General features: G+C 45.1%; 1 non-coding gene across 1 annotated transcript; it reads left to right on the top strand.

Annotated features, from left to right (window-relative positions):
* The first annotated feature begins 9,053 nt into the window (after positions 1-9,053).
* TRNAS-AGA (transfer RNA serine (anticodon AGA)) lies at positions 9,054-9,129 on the top strand. Its single transcript has one exon. It is a non-coding gene; the product is annotated as a tRNA-Ser (tRNA).
* Positions 9,130-23,153: the final 14,024 nt, after the last annotated feature.

The following is a 23,153-nucleotide window of genomic DNA, read 5'->3' as shown; positions in this document are numbered from 1 at the left end:
CGCACACCCACTGGTCCTTAGGGACGGCTAAGTCCACTCCACGGCCTAGGCCTAGGGCTGAGTGGGTGTTTCCTTCTTGCTTCTGCTCAAGGCCAGAGGCTGCTTTTTGAGAGTGTTGCAAACCCATGGTCGGGGGGAGGGGAGGGCTGGGCTAGCGGGCGCCTGGCTGTCTATCTGATGGGGTGGAGCCCTCGGTCCTGCAATGACCGCTCACACCACCATGCTGTGTGTGCAAACCCTGGGTCTTCAGGGGAGGTCCTCTGTGCTGTGTCAGACAGCAAGGCTGGAGCGCCCAAATCCTAACGTAGACCCTGGTGCTCTGGCTCAGAAAGTGAAGGACACATGAGGGTCCACAGCTTTGAATGAGCCCCAATGGACCCTCCAACCCCAAGAACCATCTTTGAGCCTGTTCACAGCGTAGCTCCCTCTCCTCCCCATGGTTCCTCCCTTTTAACTTCTCTCCTGCACCATCAGCCAGTAAGTATTTACTACTCTTCCCCCTGCGGCAGGCCGTACCAGAAAGTTTGGAGGCTCACACAGATGGTGATTTGAACCCCGGCTGAGCCATGGACTAGCTGGATGAACACAGAAGAGATATGCAGCCTCTCAGAAGCTCAGCACCCTTGTTCCTAAAACAGGCACCCACCCTGCAGGGTTGCTGAGTGGACTGAATGAGGTTCTTCAAGGAAAGAGCTTGCAGAAGTGCCCGTATTGTCTTACCCTGCAATGACTCCACTGTGCGGATCTGATCACTGCTTAGTTGGATGTTAAACTCTAGCTTGGTTCTTCCTTTGAACCCCAGAGGGCCTGGAATACTTATAGATGTACAGAAGTCACTCGTTAGTAGTTAGTTCTTTATTGGCTGAATAGAATGACTCTTGTCTCTCCTTTTCCCGGTCTTCACCACAGTGCTCTATCAGCTCCTCCCCTGGCCCGGCCCCTTTGATCCTGGCCTTTGCGGCCATTCCAGGTTCTCCTTTCCTTGTGCCCCACACCCTAGTGAGCTCACGGACTTTTGAAGCCCTGGTGTGCATGCTGTCATTGCCATCACCAGAAACGGCTGCGTCCCCAAGCTGTGGGCCTTGTCTGTCAGCTGCCTCCCCCTGCCTGTGCTGTCTGTCTGCTGGGCCAGGCCTTATCCAGGGTTACAGCGCGCCAGCCCTCACCCGCGAGTCTCTTCCAAGCATTAGCGGCCCACCCTGGTCCAAAGATATCTTTTATAGCTGATCTCTGGCGGCACCTCCTACCTTCCAATTAGGAGCTTGTCAACACCCCAGCCATCACTCTTCCTGCAGCGGCTGACAACACAGGCGCCTGCCCAGGCTGCTCTGGGAGAGTGAAGCAAAAGTGTTTCCCTGGTGGAGATGGTGCTGAGAGCAAGAGCCGGAATCTAGGCAGTGACTGGATCTGGTTCGACCTCCTTATTCTACAAGTAGGTGTGTTATCTTCTCTGGGACTGCAACACCAAGCACGGTGCTTGGCATATAGCAGATATGCAGTAACCGACACGCGTGGATTGAAAAGGCCAAGGACATACTCTTTAACGAGTGGATTCCCTTTCTCAATGGCCATTGATGTCCAGGTCATTTCTTTCTCTTGTATATGCAAATAATAAAGCTAGCTCATAATTAATTTTTCATACTCTTTTTCTTTCCTGTATTTCTATGGCTGAAAATAAATTTATACCAGAAAAAATTGCTGTCTGATCCCTTTGTCCACCTTCTTGCATCTTCTCTAAATCTTAGGATCCTGGCAAGGCTGTCTGAAATGCAGGGTCATTTTCAGAAGCAGGAGCTGATGAAGGAAGCATGACACAATCTAACATTTGTCTTATCTGACAGTGTGGTCTGGTGGTTTGCATAGGGGCTCTGCAAGTCGGAAGTCTAGCTTTCTATTTCTGGGGTTGAAGGGAAACCATGTCACAACAGTCTTTATAGCCCCACGCTCTCTTGCTTTCTCTTTCTCCTGTTCTCTGTAATGAGCCCAAACTGGAGTGGCTTAGCCACAGCAGTCACTGTTTCAACCAGAAAAGGAAGTGTACCCCCTCCCCGGGCCCCTGTCTCGGCCTTGGCTGAGTCCGTGAGGGTTAGTGGCCAAGAGATGAAAGATTTCCAGAGAAATGGAAAGTGAGGGTGATGAGTGGGAACGTGGTTTGGGGTCGAAAGTATGAAGATGCTGTGATGACTTAACCACATCAAACTAAACCATTTCTCCTACTGCAATTCAAGAGCCCAAAGTCATGAAGGCGCTCGGGGATGGTGATGTTCAGGGGCTAAGTGGTGCCCTGTGTCCCTGGGAGAGGAGGAGGCAAGGAGTTACCCTTGCTTTGCCCTGCAGGGAGCAAACCCAGAAATGGTGACATAGGGAACTCCCTTGAACTGAAGTAGAAAAGTTGGGTGTGGGGTGGGGTGGAGAAAGAACCAAAGGTTTTGATTTAATAAAACCAGAAAGGGACAAAATGAAAGGGGGCCATTACAATTTGATCTTCGGGCAGACAACTACAACAACACTTCTTTACTGCCAGCCTAGGACAGTTCACATAGCATCTTGGGAGAGCCTCCTGGGGTGGGGGTATCTGCGTCAAACCAGCCTAGTAGAGATTAGAAGCATAAACCTAGGAATTCTGTTGCACCCCCTTGTAATCAATAGGAAACTTTCAGCATTTGATCAGTCAGATTAGCCTTCCGTAACTACGCAAATTCGGGCTACAGCTAGAAAGAACTAGGCAAGTTGGGGGAAAATAGTCATTTAACATGCCGTTTCCTTCCTCATTTCTACCCCCACTGATCTGTAGGGCTCAATTCCTGCTACTGTATTTGTTGTTTTAACAACCAGGAAGCTATGAGACCTTCTGGGTTGGCGTTAGGGTGACACCCTGCAGAAAGGTTTTAGGCTGAGCCTTGGGCTGGGCAGTCAGATGGCATTTGCCACGGCCTGACTGTTGCTTTGGGGTTCTGAAGGTTTTCTCTCCGCCAGGGTGGTTCAAACAGTGGGCTTTCTGGGTTCATTATATGTGTGCTATTCAGAGTCTCAGCTACAGTGGGAACGTGGTGTTTTGTGAGATCCCAGTGATTGTTGTATGATTCAGGGTGCTTTAAAGAAAAAAAAAAAGTCTCTCCAGAGGGAAATACCAATAAAAGGTCACCAGCTTTGTCGTTAGAAATCCTGGACTTGAATCCTGGCTCAGCCCTGCCTCAGGCCAGCTGCTTACTCTCCCCACCTTCACTTTCCACCTCCGTCTGTTATAAGGACTTAATAAGACAGACAATGGGTATAATTTCTGGCACATAGTAAGTTGTTATTTGTTCCCCTTCTGTCCCAAAGAGCATCCTGAGACTTAATTTTTAAATACTAACAAAGGGTTTTATTGGTGGAGATTTCTCACTAGCCTATTGATGTTAACAAAGAACACTTTCAATTGCCAAAAGCCATCAAAATAGTAGACTCCTTTGCAGAACAGCGACCATGACCAGGGATGTCCTCCTATCAAGTGGAGCCCGACAAATGCCAAGCAAGACCCCCACACTGCTCTGCCAGACAGCAGCGAAGAGCCAAGCACCTGACTCGTGTTCTTTCCAATAGGTCACTACCTTTGTGTAACAGACAAGGTGGCCTCATCTGGGTCTAGACATATCGGAACCAGTCTGGAGGATCAAGCTGCTCTCAAAAGATGACTTGTCCCACAGAGAGGCAAAGTTGAGAGGCATTTGTCTCATGCAAGGACACTGACTAACCGTGGACGGAGGGCAGACGTGTTTCTGAGGACAGCCCCCAGTGGCGTCATAGAACAGAGCTATAATACGAGAAAGAGTGAAAACTGAATCAAAAGCTTTTCACTGAAATATCTGTGGGATGGCAAAACACGACATTGCCCCCCGAACCCTGCGTGCCTGTGAGCAAGATGGCTTCAGAAGATCGTGTCGTCTGAAGGCCATTTTCAGTTGCTTTGACCTTGGGTATCAACCCCCCCTTTTCTGTTTTCTGATTTCCTACCTTAGTGAAGTGATGATTTGCTTAGTTTTTGTTTGGGGGGCATTAAAAATATTAATGTTTTTTATGAGACCGCAATGAACATTCAGAAGATTGTACCACCACTGCTCTGTTTTACTACCTCTCCAAATCAGCAATCTCCTATCTATTTATTGAATAGATTATAACTGGCATACATATTGATATTTTCTCAAGGTTCATCAATTGAAAAGATTATATACGGGAAACAGTAACATGTAGAAGGAAGCTGCACCCACATTCAAGGTCATTTCCTGACTCACTTGCACATTCATTCACTCATCATTTAACACATTTACTGAATGCTTCTGTGTCTGAGTTGGACATCGATGCAGAAATCAGTGCCCTCAATACATACGAGTCCACAAGAAGCACTCTTGGGGATTTGTTCCCCTAACTATTTGTACAGGGGAATGTCATGGGTCTGGTGACCCCACAAAGCAGGAATCAGGGGAGCCAATCAAATCCTGACTGGTTACCACCTCTGTGACCTTGTGTTTGTTCGCAGGCGTGTATGGTTAGGGACCCAGTGATGTTCATCTGTAAAATGAATTGAATCAACCAAATGATCGCTAAGATCCACATTTTGTTTAAACTTCTTCAAATTAAAACTCTAAATCCTTATAATAAGCAATAACGAGTTGTGAACCAAACATTTTACTACTTTGGGATGCAGGTTGATGATGGCTCTGAATAGGCCACACCTCTCATTTTCTCTCCTTCTGCTCTCTGCGGCTGGATCGGGCACTACTTTGCTTCTGGCCCATGCTGGCAGAAATGACAGCTAATCTGCATTTCAAAAACATGCCTTCTGTTTTTTAAGTATAAGCAAATAATTAAAAAATCTTTGTTAAAGTCTGCATGGGCCAACAGTGCGTTTGTTTTAAAAAATTCAGCAGTCTGACTTTATTTAACCAGTGATCACCAGTTTTCAACCTTTGATTTTTATATTGAGGACTGGACTGAGTAAGGAAACTGGAACCCAGTCCCTGGATAGCTGCCTCTGATGTCTGGGGGGCTTTGAGCATGTCATCAACTTCTCCAGGATCCAAGTTTCCTCATGCTAACATGAGATTTTAGAATTCAAAATGCCTTCCAACACTGAAAGTCTGTGCCTGTTTTAGAGCGAAGGTCCTGCATGGATATGTCGGCTCTTCAATACGTCACTGTTTTGCATTCAAGACTAGAAAGTGTGTCCATGTCATTTCTGTCAGGAGGTGAGGGGCGTCTGAAGGAACATAATGGCTTAGCTTTCCTCCTCTTCTGCTTTGTATTGGGTTTGACATAACTGAGAGATAGACCAGGAAGCCAGGTGGGAATTAAATAACAAAATATGCTTTATTCCTGGTAAAGCTGAATAACGACTGCCCTTTCCACCTTTGGCCAAAGTGGGAGCCTCCTATGACTTCCTCCCAAGTTCAGGCCAAGAGACCTGCCGGTGGACAGTCCGGGCTGCAGAACAGAACCGTACTCCGACAGCCATATGGAGGACCCGGCCTCCACACATCATGGGAGCGTGGCTCAGCCGGAGCCAGCGCCCTGCATTCCCCGCCGGGGCCATGCCCCAGGTGGGCTCCCCGGGCCAGCAGCTCTGGGAAGCAAGAGCAGACCGAAAACCTGACTCTGCCTGCGGATGGACCACTGAGGACCAAAACTTTAGAGCAGGCAGAGCTGCTGCTAGCCCGTGTGACCCTTCTGTAAGAAGCAGAAGAAGCTGCTCGTCTTTCCTCTAAGCAGACACAGCCACATCAGGTGCACAAGCTGGCGAGTTGTATTTCAGCCCAGCTCATCCACTTGGCCGCACAACCACGGCAGTGGCCTGAGGAGGCGCTCCCGTTTATGGGCTGAGGATAGGGTGCAAGGTGAGGGCCTTGAGGGCTCTCTCTATATGTTTGAAATTATCACAAGTTTGTTGGCTGTGCTGTCCAATATGGTAGCCACTAATCACACATAGCTATTTAGATTTACATTTAAATTAATCAAAATTAAATAAAACAAAAAGATTTGTCCCACAGTCATAGTGGCTTCGTGTTAAGTGCTCATTAGCCACATGTGGTCCGTGGCTACCATACCGGACAGTGCAAATATAGAACACCTCCATCGTTACGGAGGGTCCTCTTGGACAGCACTGTCCTATCAGACCGTTTACAGTTGCATTAGCCACTTCTAGGTCCTGACTCACATACTATCTCACCTCCCTCTTCAACTCCCTACCATGGACTGTATTACTAGACCTTCAAACCATTCATCATATCACCAATATTCTGGGTCATATCCAGTCACCATAGTGTTTGTTCATGCCATTCTCTCTTCCTAAAATGTTCTTCCTCTACCAATAACTGCCCATTCAATAAATTCCTGCTCACTCTTCAAGGCCCAGATCATATGCCGACTCCCTAGATCCCCCCCGGTGGACAGGCTTTTCTCCTGACAGCTCCCAAAGCTGTACGTTCATGCTATGAAGCTCTTTCTCATCAGGTGTTTGCGAGTCTTGCTTCCCCTGCTCACTGTGTGCCCTGGAGGGCAGGCACCTGTTTTGTTCATCTCTGTGTCCATGTGTGAGAAAGCTGCACCTCTGGGAGGGTGCATTTCTTGCACACCATCGTTAAGGCTCTGGGTGGGACAACTGTGGAATAATATTTTTAGATACAGTGCTTTGAGCTTTGCAGGTGGCGCTTTGCATTCACCTCCTTCTGAGGCTCAGAGCCATGCTAGGTGGGCACTATTTTCCCTAACTCCCGGATGAGGGAACAGAGACTCAGAGATGGGCAGTCATCCAAGGTGACTCAGCCAGAAACGGCAGAGCGACATCTGGACAAAGGTCTTTGTGCCACCAGAGCACAGACACTGGGGTGCCTCTCACTAGCCTGCATGCTCTGGGGACCCGGCTTGGCAGACCACATTTGCTTACTTCAGGCGGGAGGTACCCAGGGCTCGGGGCAGCTGCACATGAATGCAAGCCCTCCCCCCACTCACTTCCCCCACCTCCCAGGGGAAGGATTTGTCCCTGGGATGCTTTCTTCAGCTTCATTCCTCTGGACAGGACTGGGACAGATCAGAGACACCCCCACCCCACCCCCAACTTGTCCACTCTCCTTTTCCTCCCTAACTGCTCTGCGTCGCTCCTTGCGGGTTTGGGCACAGCCGAAAGGCCAGTCTGACTCTCTGGCCGGGAGGGGACAGGTTTCCCTTCTGCTAGGCCTCAGGTCAGATGCTCTTATCTCCTCTCTGTCTTTAGAGCCATCATTTTCACAGCAAGCCTAGGTGAGCTGGGCAGTTTTACGATGACATAAAAAAATATTTTCTTCCTGCAAGAAGCTTGAGTATCGTAACCAACTCCGGGCATCTTATTACTGAAGCTCTTCCTGCCTAGGGAGAGACATTTTGTACTCAAAACTCGTTTAAAAAGAGTGGACAAACTGGGGGAAGGAAGCCAGGTTGTCAGGCCCAGCCTGTTCTCCATGTGCTCCCCACGGTTTCTGGGGCGCAGCCCTGAAGGGCAAGGGGCAAGAGCAGTAATTGCCAAAGCTCGAATCTCTGACCCTCCGCCACAATCACTTGGGTTTTCTCTTTTTCTGTCCTTGCCCTCCTTTAAATGTTCATTGTCTTGTTTCTCATTTTCTCGCACTTCTGTACACGGGTTAAGTCTCCCAGTGAGTCCCCCAGGCACTGTGTAGCCCCATGGGGGGGTGCTCAGCCCAGAAAATACTTTGATGTGGTCTCTTAGCTCTAGCTGACCACCTCGACCCTGCTTTTTAACTTCCCTGCTTAATGCTTTGAGGTCCAGATTCTACAAGTACAAAGGGGTTGAACTGTGAGCCAAGATACACAGGACTTGCAGGTGAGGAGCCAGGTCAGTTGCCTCCTAGGAGATCACTTTTGTCTCAGGCCCCGCCCCCCAGCCTCAGGCCCTGCCCCCCAGCCCCAGGCCTCCTGTGCTTGTTATTCTGACTGACCTTGTTATCCAGATTCTGAGCACTGGTCTGACTTTCCCCTGTTTGTGATTGTAAGGCCAGGAGCCGCCATCGTGGCCATTCACATGCAGGTTCGCATTGGATTCGGACAGTCGGTAAAGAAACAGCGGAGCCAAAAACTGATGGGCCATAGCCTTTAATCCTACCTTGCACCCGGCGGGCAAGTAAAAATATACACTGGGCTCCAAAACCCAGTCACACTCAGTGCTCACAAAGCCACTGACTTATCCGAGTTTCCTAGAATCAAAGGTTTCTAGCTCACCAGCCTTCTTCTCCTCAGTTCCCCATCTCCTTCCTTATCCCAGATACAAACTCTACACAAACTGGCATCTCACTCAGCACTCCGCCATCTTGGCTGCTTCTCCTGGCCTCCTCCACGTGGCCTCCTTTAGCTGCTGGCTCTACTCTCTCCGCTCTCTCATGCTAACCTCAGGAACCAAGAACCAAACTCCCGCTCCGTTCCCATTTTATAGTGTAGAAATCCAAACCCTTAATCCAATATACATAATAGGGAAGTCTCTTAATACAAAGTCACTTCTTTGAGGCATGATAGGATTGTACCACCTTACACCAAAAAGGGTAGGAAAGGCTTAATCCCAAAACCAAGCCCCAGGCTACAAGGATTCTGCCTGCCTTTAGCCCACCCCAACACACATTAATATCACCTGGGCAACGGCCTCTTTAACAAAGTGAGCATAATACATTTTATCTGCCCAACAGTGATATTGTCTGAGACTGATCCCTAAGTTGGGACCAGCCCCTAGAACCTGTTACTCTTGACAATGCTTCTGTTTTGGTTTGGCATTTTCCACCTGGTACTGTCCTCCAGCTCTGTTTAAGCCTTGTATATGACCCTAGCCTCTTTTAAACTAAGTGCTGTAATGTAGAGGTTAAGAGTACAGCCACTTGTATCCAACAAGCTGTGTTTGGACCCTAGTTCTTGTCACTTACTAGTTGTGTAACCATGGACATATTATTTTACCTTTCCATGACTCCACTCTCTTATCTATAAAAGGTAGGGGTTATAATACCCCTTCCATGGAAGTGTTATAAAAATCCAACACAGTAAGGGCCCTGGCTGGTTGGCTCAGCGGTAGAGCATCAGCCCAGAGTGTGGAAGTCCCGGGTTCGATTCCCGGCCAGGGCACACAGGAGAACACCCATCTGCTTCTCCACCCTTCCTCCTCTCCTTCCTCTCTATCTCTCTCTTCCCCTCCTGCAGCCAAGGCTCCCTTGGAGCAAAGTTGGCCCGGGCGCTGAGGACAGCTTGGTGGCCTCCACCCAGGCACTAGAATGGCTCTGGCTGCAATGGAGCAATGCCCCAGATATGCAGAGCATCACCCCCTGGTGGGCGTGCCGGTGGATCCCCGTCAGTGGCATGCGGGAGTCTCTCTGCCTCCCAGTTTCTAACTTTGGAAATATACAAAAAAAAAAAAAAAATTGAACATGGTGAGATCTGTAAAGGGCTTTTAGCAGTGCCCAGGACATAGAAATGGCTTGATAAATATCAGTCATTATCATTGTCTTTATGGGTGTTTTCATTAGCTTCCAAGTAAAAAACAATTTTGTCCTTTCTCCCGAGATCTGAAAGTTTCTTCAGGATGGTTTTCATAGAAAACCAGCCAGTAAAGGAACTCCAGTTTCCCTGAGATCAATGAGGCAGGCCCTGGTCCTAACATGGGCCGATGGGGAACCCAGTTCACACACTGAAGTGGGCATAGGGGTAGATCTAGCACTCAGCTACTCTTCCTTTCCGCTAAACCGTCTCCTGACGGAGTGCTGTGTTATCAGTCGCAGAGAACTCTCTCCCCCCCACCCTTGACTACTGTCTATTCCAGGCCAGAAACAGGAAAAAAAAGGACAAAAGATCAAGGTCAAAATATACCTTTCTTCGTCCAGTCAGCGCAGAGTTTGTATCAACCCCAAAAGTGGTCCCCCTCATCTTCTTGCCTACCGTACTTATCAATAAGATATTTGCATGAATTTTCCTCTCTGTAAAGTAAGAGCTCTCTGCTATGACAGGCTGCCTCTTCAGAGGGAGTAGAACCTTTTCCCTCAAAATGTTTAGAAATGCTTTTTGAACGTAACAGAACAGGGTTTTGATTTGTTTTGTTTTGTTTTAAGTATGCTGTAGCTTTTCTATAATGACAGTAACCATCACTTGTTGACGGTGTATCACTAAGGGTTTAAAGATAGGACCCGGGCTTATTTCCACATAATGATCCAAATGAGAAAGGCTGGGCCATGCCCCTGAGCCCTGCAGCCCACCCCCATGCATACAACCACTTTATGGTTAACAGCGGCCACGGCAAGTTTCCCTGAGGTGCGAACATAAAAATAAAGCATTTTCCTGTGGATTATTTCTAACCTGCAAATTTTTTCCAGATTTGCCTTGACCCCAGGGGTGGGCCTTTGGAGAGCAGTGCTTTTCACAAGAAGTTCCCATGATGCTATCAATCCCATTGTGAGACCAACAATCACTTATAACAATAAGAAACATATTGTGCGTCCAGGCTCCCCTTCCTGCTCTTAAATTCATAAAACTCCCTGCCACCTGGACAGTTGATGTGTATGTGCTTAAAATAATTCGATTACCATTCCGTGTAAAAAAGCACAAGTGAAAACTCTGAAAGGAAAAACATCAAAATAATCAAAGTAGCTTGTATTGGCATGGTGATATTAACAAAAGTTGTCTTTTCTTTACTCTTTTTCTAAAATAACTTATTTTTAAAATAACTTATTGTGGTTTTTAACTTAAATAAGAGTAATATTGATTCAAAGTAAAATTTTAAAAATGTTATTATTCCTTTAATGTTTATGGAGTGCTTGCTATGTGCCAGGGTCTGCTCTGGGTGCTGAGGATACAGGGTAAATAAAACAGACACTGTTCCTTCTCTCGTAGGGTTTCTAGTCAAATAGTGGGGGGCAGGTCAAAAACAAAAATAATTATGTAGATTTATTCATTAATGTATTCAACACATATTTACTGAGCACCTACTATGTGCCAAAATTGCCTGTAAGCACGAAAGGGGAACCAACAGTGGACACAGCAGGCAAACGTCCTTGCCTTCATGGAGCTTATATTCTAATGGACGTAGCTATTGATTTACTTTTAATTAGAATGAGTATCATGAAGGAAAAGTCCTGGGGACCTGCCTAATCAGGAAGGTCAGAGATGATGCCCCCCATAAAGTGACGTATTTTCCGTGCCTCAGATAAAATAGGGCTTTGTTTTGCCTTTTAGGACTGAGCTCCCCTGGCCCGGGCAGGAGGTACGGGAGGTGACAATTCTGCCGCAAGCTCTGTGCTGGGTGGGGCCGGTCTCTCAGTTCCATCCGCCACAGGGTGGAGCCCGGTTCAAGAGACGCCCCAGATCGCAGGCTGGCAGTGAGGAGGGGGATTGGGAACCGACTTTTCATTAGTAGTCACCGCTCATTTGTGCCTTAGTGCATTCTGTCTGGGAAGTCCTGATACAGGAAAAAGCAAGGCCATCTTCCCGGCGTAGCAACGGACAGTAACTAATGGGCCTTCCTTTCCCAGAGAGAAAAACTGGAGCAGAGAGGACAAATTCAGCCTGAGCCAGAGGGGCCTCTGCACCGCTGGTCAGGAGGAAGCAACAGCTCGATTTCTTTGCCCCTCAGACTGCGCAGCTCCGGGTCACCAGCCTAAACCGCTTAATGCACATCACGCCTGGGTCTACTCGGAAACGGCTGAAGCACTTAAATGGAACACCCAACCTTTGTCCTCGGCTCCAAAACCACCGGTGAGTATTTAGGTCTGTGCTGTATCGATCATGCCTCCCACCAGCATCAGGAAAACCGCTGCGAAGCAAGTCAACTTTCCAGTGACAAGGAAGTCATTGCCCTAATCCGCTCTCACTGGACAATCAAGTTGACAAAAACCATTAAGTTTTCTGAGATTAGAAACTCACTGTCACAGGGAGCCATGTATAGAGTTTTCCACTCCATTACACCCAGGACAATAACCAGAGGCCAAGCGACAGGAAAAGGCTGGGGCTTTTTAAAGTTTCCTGTGTCCTTGGGTGGAGGGAAATGAATGAACAAGTACCTCCCTTCTGTAGGACATGGGAAATGTATTATCTCATTAATCAATGCAACAACCCACGAGGTGGGCTCTGTTTATTACATTTGACAGACGAATAAGCTGGAGTTTAGCAGGATTGGGTCACTATCTAAGATCACTTAGCTAGTCAGTGTGACATGGGGTTCAGAATCAGAATCACCAGGCCAGAGGGGGCTAGAGGCTAATGACCTACTTTCTTTTAGGCAGAACGGCACTTGAATCATCCTTGAGCCTGTTTCCCCTCTGAATAATGCCGAGTTCTGTAGCAAGTGGAGGCAGGCTGGTACAGTGATTGAGGTCACAGACTGGTACATACCTGTCCATGCATCAGCTCCATGTCTCACTGTGGGACTTGGGACAGGTTCCTTCACCTGTCTCAGCCTTCGCCTCCTCCTCTCATTCAGGAGGAGATAATAACCTGAAAAGACCCATCCTGTAAGGGCTCCGAGGTCTCCACGAGATCACACATGTAAAGCATGGAGCATACTACTTGGCACAGGCCAAGTACTGAAAAAAAGAAGTAAGTTGGTAATAGGAAGTGTGGCTTTTTAACTTATAGTTTTACTGTATGTTTATACAACCACATTGCCAAAGGTTTGGAAAATAGATAAAGGGGGGGGGGAATTACCCCTATTCATAACTACTATTATCCTTATATTACTTCCACTATTTTTCCAATGCATTAATTTTCCCCACAGATATGATTTTTTTTCTTTGCAACACTGAGTGATTTTTTTTTCACTTAGCTTTGTATTAAAATCATTTATCCATGTTGCGACAGTCTTTATTTTAATCACTACAGTGTTCTATCATATGAATGTGCCATCATTTACTATCTGTTCCTCTGTTGCCTGACATTTGTTTTCAGTAATGCTGAGGTGACACTTTTGTGCCCATAGTGTTTGTACATACCTCGGTCTGAGCATTTGCCATGCTGGATTGCAATGATCTATTTATATGGCTGTCTCCCTTAAGAAGACTTGGAGCATCTGGAATGTAGGAGTGAGTTTCCTCATTATTGTACCTCCAGCTTGTAGATGTGAGACTGAGTCTGAAGTTTGTTGAGTCAACAACTTTCCCCCTGTTTAGAATTTTGATTTCAGATATTTCCTTAGTATAGATTTCTGGGAATGGAATTAGTGGGTTAAAGTATATGTCCTTGTTTTGCAGGGAGGATGGTAAAGAAGGATTCAATACTCAAAGTATTACCAAATTACTTTTCAAGAGGTTGTCCTAGTTGACCCTACTACCCATCAGGAGTGAGTTTTCACTGTTCATCAAACTTCATGTTTTCTGGGGGGTTTTTGGGTGGGGGTGAACAAATTAAAGGGGGGAAAAACTTCCAGGGCCAAAAATAGCTGAAACATCATGGAAGGGAAAAACAAGGTAGAAAGACCTTCCCCAGATTGCAACACATATAAAGCAATAGTAATTAAGAGTATGTAGTATTGGAAAGCCACATGCAAAAGAATGAAACTGGACTACAGTTTGTCCCCCTGTACAAAAATTAACTCAAAATGGATCAAAGATCTAAACATAAGACCTGAAACAATTAAGTACATAGAAGAAGACATAGGTACTCAACTCATGGACCTGGGTTTTAAAGAGCATTTTATGAATTTGACTCCACAGGCAAGAGAAGTGAAGGCAAAAATTAATGAATGGGACTACATCAGACTAAGAAGTTTTTGCTCAGCAAGAGAAACTGATAACAAAATAAACAGAAAGCCAACTAAATGGGAAATGATATTTTCAAACAACAGCTCAGATAAGGGCCTAATATCCAAAATATACAAAGAACTCATAAAACTCAACAACAAACAAACAAACAATCCAATAAAAAAATGGGAAGAGGATATGAACAGACACTTCTCCCAGGAAGAAATACAAATGGCCAACAGATATATGAAAAGATGCTCATCTTCTTTAGCTATTAGAGAAATGCAAATCAAAACTGCAATGAGATACCACCTCACACCTGTTCGATTAGCTATTATTAGCAAGACAGGTAATAGCAAATGTTGGAGAGGCTGTGGAGAAAAAGGAACCCTCATACACTGTTGGTGGGAATGTAAAGTAGTACAACCATTATGGAAGAAAGTATGGTGGTTCCTCAAAAAACTGCAAATAGAACTACCTTATGACCCAGCAATCCCTCTACTGGGTATATATCCCAAAAACTCAGAAACATTGATACGTAAAGACACATGCGGCCCTTGTTTATTGCAGCATTGTTCACAGTGGCCAGGACATGGAAACAACCAAAAAGCCCGTCAATAGATGACTGGATAAAGAAGATGTGGCACATATACACTATGGAATACTACTCAGCCATAAGAAATGATGACATCGGATCATTTACAGCAAAATGGTGGGATCTTGATAACATGATACGAAACGAAATAAGTAAATCAGAAAAAACCAGGAACTGCATTATTCCATATGTAGGTGGGGCATAAAAGTGAAACTAAGAGACATTGATAAGAGTGTGGTGGTTATGGGAGGGAGGGGGGAATGGGAGAGGGAAAGGGGGAGGGGCACAAGGAAACAAGATAGAAGGTGACAGAGGACAATCTGACTTTGGGTGATGGGTATGCAACATAATTGAACTACAAGATAACCTGGACTTGTTATCTTTGAATATATGTATCCTGATTTATTGATGTCACCCCATTAAAAAAATAAAATTATTATAAAAAAAGAGTATGTAGTATTAACACAAGGATAGACAAATAGACTGATAAAATAGAACAGAGAGCCCAGAAACAGACCCGTGTGTGTGTGTGTGTGTGTGTGTGTGTGTGTGTGTGTGTATATATATATATATATATATATATATATATATGCACAGATATTTGCTTGATAACAAAAGTAGCCCCAAAGAACAGTGGGGAAATGGTGGTATTTCAGTAAATGGTGCTGGAAAAATTAAGTATCCATTAAGTAGAATTAGACATCTACCTCAGACTATGCACAAAAAGTCAATTCATGATCTCAAGGTAAGAGAAAGTTTTATAACATATAAAAAAAAGTTTAATAAATTTGACTGCATTAAAATTAAAAACTTCTGTCCATTTAATAACATCCTCACAAGGTAAAAAAGCAAGCCCTAGAGTAGGGGAAGACAGTTACACATCAATGGCAAAGGACCTGGATCCAGAATGTGCCAAGAAAAGGGCAGACAACCCCAAAAGACAAAAACTTTGAACAGGCATTTCCTAAAAGGGAAATCCCAAAGCCAACAGATACTCGAAAATGTGCTCAATGTCTATTAACAATCAGGAAATTCAAACTGAAACCACAAAGTGTTACCACTAAACAACCAACAGATGGTTGAAATTTAAAATGTGACCAAACAAAACGTTCTAGGAATGTGGGGCCATCGGAACTTTCATCCACTGCTGACCAGAACATAAAGCACCACAGCCACCACAGACACTGGCATTTTCTGGTAAACGTGTCGCAGTGCACACTCAGAAACACAGTGATTTCACTCAGGAGCACAGTCCAGCTCAAGTATGAACAAACTTATTCTGTAAAAAGACCAAAGAGTAAAATCGTCTCTGTTACAACTACTCAACTCTCCTGACCATTAAAGCATCGACAGACAACACTTAAAGAAATTGGCATGGCTGGGTGCCAATAAAACTTTCTTTCTGGACACTTGAATTTCATATAATTTTCATGTGTTGTGAAATATTCTTTCTTGCATTTTTTTCCAGCCATTTAAAAATATAGCCTGACCTGCTGTGGTGCAGTGGGTAAAAGCATCAACCTGGAACACTGAGGTCGCCGGTTCAAAACCCCAGGCTTTCTTGGTCAAGGCACATATCAGAGTTGATGCTTTCTGCTCCTCCTTCCCTTCTCTCTCTCTCTCTCTTTCTGTCTGTCTGTCTCTCTCTCTCTCTCTCTCTCTGTCTCCTTTCTCTACAATGAATAAATAAAATCTAAAACTAAAAAAAATATGTTAAAAAATATAAAAAACAGTCTTAGCTCACGGACCATAGAGAAGCAGCTGGTAGGCCAGGTTTGGCCTGTGAGCCATAGTTTGCCAACCTCTGCTCTCTGGCATTATCAAAGGGATGTCTCAGGGGTCAGCAGTCTTATTATCACCTAATAATTTGTTGGAACTGAAAATATATGGGTGCCACCCTAGACCTACTGAATCAGAATCTTTAGAGAAAAGGCAAGAGATCTACATTTTAACAAGCTCTCGACTATTTTCATACACACTGAAGTTGAGAATCACCCCTGTAGAGAAGTGCATATATATGTGCACAGGGATCTATGTATGAAAATGTTCATAACAATTGTATCTGTCATCACCTCAACCTGAAAATAACCCAAGTGTCCAGGAACCATAAAATGTCCAAAAGGAGTAAAATAGGTAAATGGGATAATATTCAGGAATGAAAATGAACACACTAGAGCAGCAGTTCTCTACCTGTGGGTCGCGACCCTGGCAGGGGTCGAACGACCAAAACACAGGGGTCGCCTAAAGCCATCGGAAAATACATATTTATTATACAATACATTTTTATTGACCCACAGGTTGAGAACCGCTGCACTAGAGTCTTATGCAATATGGATGAATATTTGAAAGATACGATTTAGCACAACAAAACAAATCCAGACTCAAAAGGGTATAGACTCTGATTCTGTACAACAACATAAAGTTTAGAAATTGCCAAAGTAACTTTTAACATTTTGGGGTGAATACAGCGGTGACAAAACAGTCAAGTGAGACAAGGAAATGGTAGCCATTAGAGTCAGGATCATGATCTTTGGGGGCAATGAGGGCATTGTGTTTCGGAAGGGGCGCCTGGGAGCCTCATGGGCTGGCAAGGTCCTATTTCTTGACTTGGGTGTTGGTTTCATGCGTATTCACTTGGTGATAATTTCTTAAAGTGTACATCTATGTTTTGTGCACTTTTCTTGTATGATGTATTACACAATAAAAGATTACAAAGAAAAGTAGCAGCCAGGAATGGCGGCCCTCTGAGCTCGCCCTGTGTATGGAACCTGCCAGATCTACTTCACACCTTGACTTCCCGCTCGGCTGATTCCCTGTAGCCCACCCAACTGCAAGTTGCAAATTTATAGGCCATCTGAGCCCAGATGGTTTCCTGCGATAGCTGCTAGGGGCATAATAATGAATACACGTCTCCCCTCACGTTCCTGAATGCGTTTTGGCAGGATTTTTACTGCAGGCAGTAAAACCAGGTTACAAACTCCCTCACTGTCTCAGGGGATTGGCCACAGCGCGGTTGAGCCACACTGCCCATTGTTACAGTCATCGTTGTCCCACATAGCATTCTTGAGAGCTGGCTTTCTCTCTGTTGTCCTACAAGGACGTTTGACTGATAGATACTAATAATCATTATATTTCAGAAACCCTTGATTCCTACTCTCCCAGCTGGAACTCCCTCTGTGCACTAATTGGGAAAACATCCTCCAGGAAATGGAGCATCTTTACTGAGTTCAACTTGGGTGATGACTTTGTAAACTGGTGAGATGAAGTTGGAAGCAGGGAGGTAAAGGCTCAGAGACCCTCCCAGTGTACGGGGGGGGGGGGGGGGGGTCTGACCTGAAGGATATCCAGATTCCTATTTGAAAAAACTATCGGTCACATTACGAAAGAGCTAGCTTGAGAGGCTGGAGTCAATCCAGAAGTCCAAGAACTATACCAACTATGGGTTCCCCAATTTTCTTCCCTTTCTTTCTCATTAACAGTAGCCCTGAACATAAGCTGCATAACTAAGATCACAGTGTGATAAGGTGCCAAGGAATTGCAAAAATTGTTAACATTAGTATTTTAAAAGGAAGAGTCAGGCCCCCTTATCCCTCCTCTCTGAAAAGGAAAAAAAAAACCCAGAGTAAGAGATTAAAGGGGCAAAAGTTAGTAACTAATCATAGTTCTCTGGAAGGATAAAACTTATCTGAAAACTTCCTCTTCCCCATCCTTAAGATCCTTTAGGAGACAATGTTTACATATCTTAATTAAAATTCCTATACTGATTCTAACTCTTCCTCTCCTGCTGGAGTCGGAGATCACGAGACCACTCCCCTTGCTTGAAAAACCTGCATTCTGTAACATTTATATGCTTTCTAAATCATCTCTCTTGAAATCCTTTATAGGTATAAAAACTTGTAAACTAAACAAGCAGGGACTAAGCTAGCCCCAACATTTTTAGCAAAGGTATTTTCATTTAGCCTCTCCCCTTATCCTAAGCTAACCATTTCGCTGTGGTGACAGGAATGGGGGGTAGACACTAGAAGATTTGGGAATGTCTTTGTCAGGTATGTAAAACAATTATCACTACTGTGTTATCTTGTGGTCTTGATGTGTAAGAATGCTTTTTCCTTTTAATAGATCCTATAGATAGATGTTGTAAGCTTGTTAGTAATTGACTATTGTGCCATGCTCCCTCCTTACCCACCCCAACCAGTACTTGATTTTGTATAAAAGAAGGTCTAGAACGGTAAGAGGGCCTACATGATTTGGGATTGTGCCCTGTGTAGCTAGCTGGCTAATTAATAAACTCCTCAAAAATTCATTTGGACTTGGTGTCTCTATGTAACCCGCGGATTGCAGTACTTTACAACAACAGACTCCCTTACAGTTAGATATGGTCATGTGGCCAAATTCTGACCAATGAGAATGCCAGCAGAAGTGATATAAGGAAGTCCCAGAAAGTTCCTTCCCTTCCTTTCCTTGCTTTTGGCTGGGATCTACCAGCCCTTGTGCACAATGATGGAGTCCGTGTCAGTGGAGAGCAAAACACCACACCAGCGCTGGAGTAAGTCCCAGAAGTTTTGCAAAAGAGAAATAAACGTCTATCTTACTTAAGCCACTGCTTTGGGGCATTTTCTGTCACTTATAGTGGAACCCAATCTTTAATGACAGCTTTTTATAATGCTAAAGACGCAGAAGCAACTCTGTGCCCCATAAGAAGGGACTGGTTAAAATGGCTTCCTCTTGTGCTTACTCATTCGTCACATTTTTTTTTAAATTTATTTATTTATTTATTCATTTTAGAGAGGAGAGAGAGAATGAGAGAGAGAGAGAGAGAGAGAGAGAGAGAGAGAGGAGCAGGAAGCATCAACTCTCATATATGCCTTGACCAGGCAAGCCCAGGGTTTTGAACTGGTGACCTCAGTGTTCCAGGTCAACGCTTTATCCACTGCGCCACCACAGGTCAGGCATCGTCACATTTTTAATGAGTGCCTCCCACATGCCGGCTCTGATCTAGGCACTGGGGACGCAGTGGTTTAAAAAAAAAGCATTGTCTCTGCCCTCAAGAACTTTGTTAGAAGAGGAAGCAGGAGGCATAAATAAATGGACAACTAAAACATAGCTTAATTAATGGAACCATAGAGGCCGAGTCGTTTAAAAATATACTTAATGAGATGGGGAAAACGCTCATGACATATTGCCAAAAACAGGAGGCTATTAAAGACCATGCAGAGCATGTCCAATTTATAAAACGGCATATATATTGGCATGGAGAAAAAACAAAACTGATGTATACTTTGAACACCTTGAACAGCATTGGCATTTAGGAGGTGAACAATAAATGATTAATGAAGAGTGAAGCAGCATTTTTTTTTCTCTAATTTTAAATACTTTCCAAATGTTCCCCAATAAATATGTACTTGTATTACTTTTGTAATAAGGAAAAAATATCACCATTATGAAACAATGTGTGCTATGAAGTGGAGGATCAAAACGAAATGCGTAGAGTAGCGATTCTTGTTACGATGCAAACTAAGTTGTGCTAAACTGTCTTAAAAAGAAACTCGAGCCTGAGGTCTGAGTTTGGCCTCTCCCTATGGGGTGGGTGCTGGAAGGGTCTGCGCTCAGCCTCGTGCACTCTCTGAAAGGTGCAGGGAAGTTTGCCCAGGGCTTTGTTCTACATTTTTAGTGGGGCAGGGCCCACTGCAGCCAAGTTATTAAGCACTAGCCCTATCATTTCTCTTCCCATGGCTCCTCTCTGCTGGGCCTCCTGTGCCACCATTAAAGCAGCTGTTGTTGTTTTGTAGAGGCTAATTAACTCCACACTGCATGAAGCCAGACGCTAATTGGCCCACTCACTTAATCAACTTTAATGTCTCTCTTCTGATGGACCCGCTGCTGCGTTTTGTTCCCTGATCACCAACGAAGGCAGATCCAGGGGAGTGGCAATAACAGCCTCTGGTGGGCACATGCAGTCCTAACCTTGTCACCTACCAAGGGGGCTGCGGGGGCTCCTTTGACCCTCACTTAGCTTGGGGACAGACTCTTAAGTTCATGATCACTAGAGCATCTTGGGATCTGGGCTTATTGCTTCTCTTCTAAACATTGCACCATGATATGAGTCATCAAATGGTTAGTTCCTCAAGAGAATTGGCCTCCTCTCTGTCTGTTGCTGACACGTATTTAAGACTCTAAAACTGAACTAACTTACACAACTGCCACAACCACCTTCTTATTGAGTGGTTTTGTTTTCAGGGCAGATACTGTGTCAAGCAAACCCTTTCCAAGGCAACATGAACACAGCTTGGCTCAAGGTAAGTAAGCAACACGTATGCTTAACTGAATGAAGAAGAAACACCACTCGTATCTTCATTTGTCAGATGAGGAAATTGAGGTCATAATAATATCTACATCTGTGATTTAAATGACATACACATTCATTTCTATCATAGCTCTATAATAATTATTATAATGCCCGTTTCCAGAGAATTGGAGGCTTTCAGGAAAAAGAATTTTCCTAAGGTTACGAAGTGAGTTAGGCAAAACCTCACCCCCCACCAAGATGTTCACATCCTAATTCCCAGAATCTGTGAATATGTTACCTTACATGGCAAAATGACTAGGCTGATGTAATTAAGTTAGGATATGAAGATAAGAAGATAATCTGAAATAATCTAGGTGGGCCTAATATAATCAGATTATAAGCCTCCCTTGTAAGAAGGAGGCTCAAAGTCATAGAGAGAAGATGTAAAAATGGCCGCAGAGATCAGACAGGAGAGAAGATGAAGGGGCCACAAACCAAGGCGTGCAAGCAGCCTCCAGAAACTGTAAACAGATTCTACCCTGATGCCTCCAGAATGAACACAGCCCTGCAACACCTTGACTTTTAGACTTCTGACCTCCAGAACTGTAAGAGAATAAATTCATGTTATTTAAACCACTAAATTTGTGGTAATTTGTTATAGCAACAATATGAAACTGAAGCTGATTTTGTTATAGCAACAATATGAAACTAACACACCATAAGTGGAAGAGTTAAAGGGCTTGAATTTAGGCATCATGACCTGAAGTTTTGTTTTTACTGAGTTGACGAGATTTTCTCATACCTGATGAATGCATGGTGATTTTGAATTCTAACCTCCACTAGATGAGGATACTGTGCATTTGGGGCTATTGATCTGGCTTCTCTTTGCAGTCCAACATGTCCTCTGCCTCCTTCTCAGTCTGTTGCACACTTGCTGCCCTTCTTTGACTTCCTCTTCTTCCCAAAGCATCTAAAACCCAACTGCGCAACAGCTCATCTGGGCGGAACTACTGACTGTCTCTATCTGGAGATCAATTTTGACCAGGGCAGAATGAGTCACATTCTTGTGGGAGTTTGGTGTTTGGGAAACAGTAGAGCAAAGGGGTTAAGCTGTTGCATTTGAATTCTATTTACCCCACTTCCTTCTAGCGTGCCTCCGTTTCATCTTCTATGAAAAGGGTTGATGTGAGGATGAAGTGAAATAACCCATGTGTCACGCACAGTACAGCGCATGGCAATTCTAAGTGCTCAAAAGATGTTGGCAAGCCCTGGCCGGTTGGCTCAGCAATAGAGCGTCGGCCTGGCTTGCGGGGGACCCGGGTTCGATTCCCAGCCAGGGCACATAGGAGAAGCGCCCATTTGCTTCTCCACCCTCCCCCCTCCTTCCTCTCTGTCTCTCTCTTCCCCTCCTGCAGCCAAGGCTCCATTGGAGCAAAGATGGCCCAGGCGCTGGGGATGGCTCCTTGGCCTCTGCCCCAAGCGCTAGAGTGGCTCTGGTTGCGGCAGAGCGGCGCCCCGGAGGGGCAGAGCATCGCCCCCTGGTGGGCAGAGCATCGCCCCTGGTGGGCGTGTCGGGTGGATCCCGGTCAGGCGCATGCGGGAGTCTGTCTGACTGTCTCTCCCCGTTTCCAGCTTCAGAAAAATACAAAAAAAAGAAAGAAAGAAAAAAAAAGATGTTGGCAATAATAACATAGACGCAAACTGAGCTCCTGGGTTGGCAGAGGCCTAAGGAACTAGAGCAGTGGCTCTCAAAATGTAGCATGCACTGGATTCCACTGGAAGGGACTGAGCCCCACGTCCAGTCTCTGACTTAGTGAGGCTAGGGTAGCGCTGAGAAGCTGCATGTCTTACACATCCCCAGGCAATGGGGATACTGCTTGGCAGGCCACACTTCCATACCCTCTGGCTGAAAGTATAGAGACAAGGATCATGCCTTCTACACTATTTCTCCCTCGTGCCCAACACAATGCCTGGCATGTAACAGGCATGCAACAAAATTTTGTGAAATGAATACAATTTTTTTCCCTACTGTCTCCCTGAGGCTTTAAATGTCCAGAAAGCTGCCTTTCTCTATAAAAGAATTCCATTCTCTATCATTTTTATCGCCATCATATTTACTACAACTTAGCACTGACAATCTCCTCTTCGTAGACTCTCTGTTTTCCCCTTGAATACCCTCCAGTTCCCCAGCGAGTGTCTCTCCCCTAGATTTCAACCTTTTCCATTAACTCCATGCACTGCACAGCCTGTTCCAGGACATCAAACTTTAATTTAAACAGAAAATAATCAATAAGCTTAGCAAATTGCCCATGGCAACCTCTGCTGAGTGAATCAAAGGGTTTTATAGGTAATTTAAAGGGTGTCCTCACTCATCCCTCAAGGTAAAGCTTAGCACATTGACAAGGGCCCTTTTCCACCCGGGCCCAGGAAGCTCTGGAAGGAAATGGAAGAGAAAGGACTTAGGTTCCGGGGTTGGGGGAAGTTGGGCCAGGAAAAACAGGTCAGTCTTTTAGGATTAAAAGCTTCTAAGAATAGCACTCGTGTTCAT

This window comes from Saccopteryx leptura, chromosome 1, assembly GCF_036850995.1.
Source record: "Saccopteryx leptura isolate mSacLep1 chromosome 1, mSacLep1_pri_phased_curated, whole genome shotgun sequence".
Classification (NCBI taxonomy): Eukaryota; Metazoa; Chordata; class Mammalia; order Chiroptera; family Emballonuridae; genus Saccopteryx; species Saccopteryx leptura.
This window is presented reverse-complemented; position numbering and strand designations above follow the sequence as displayed.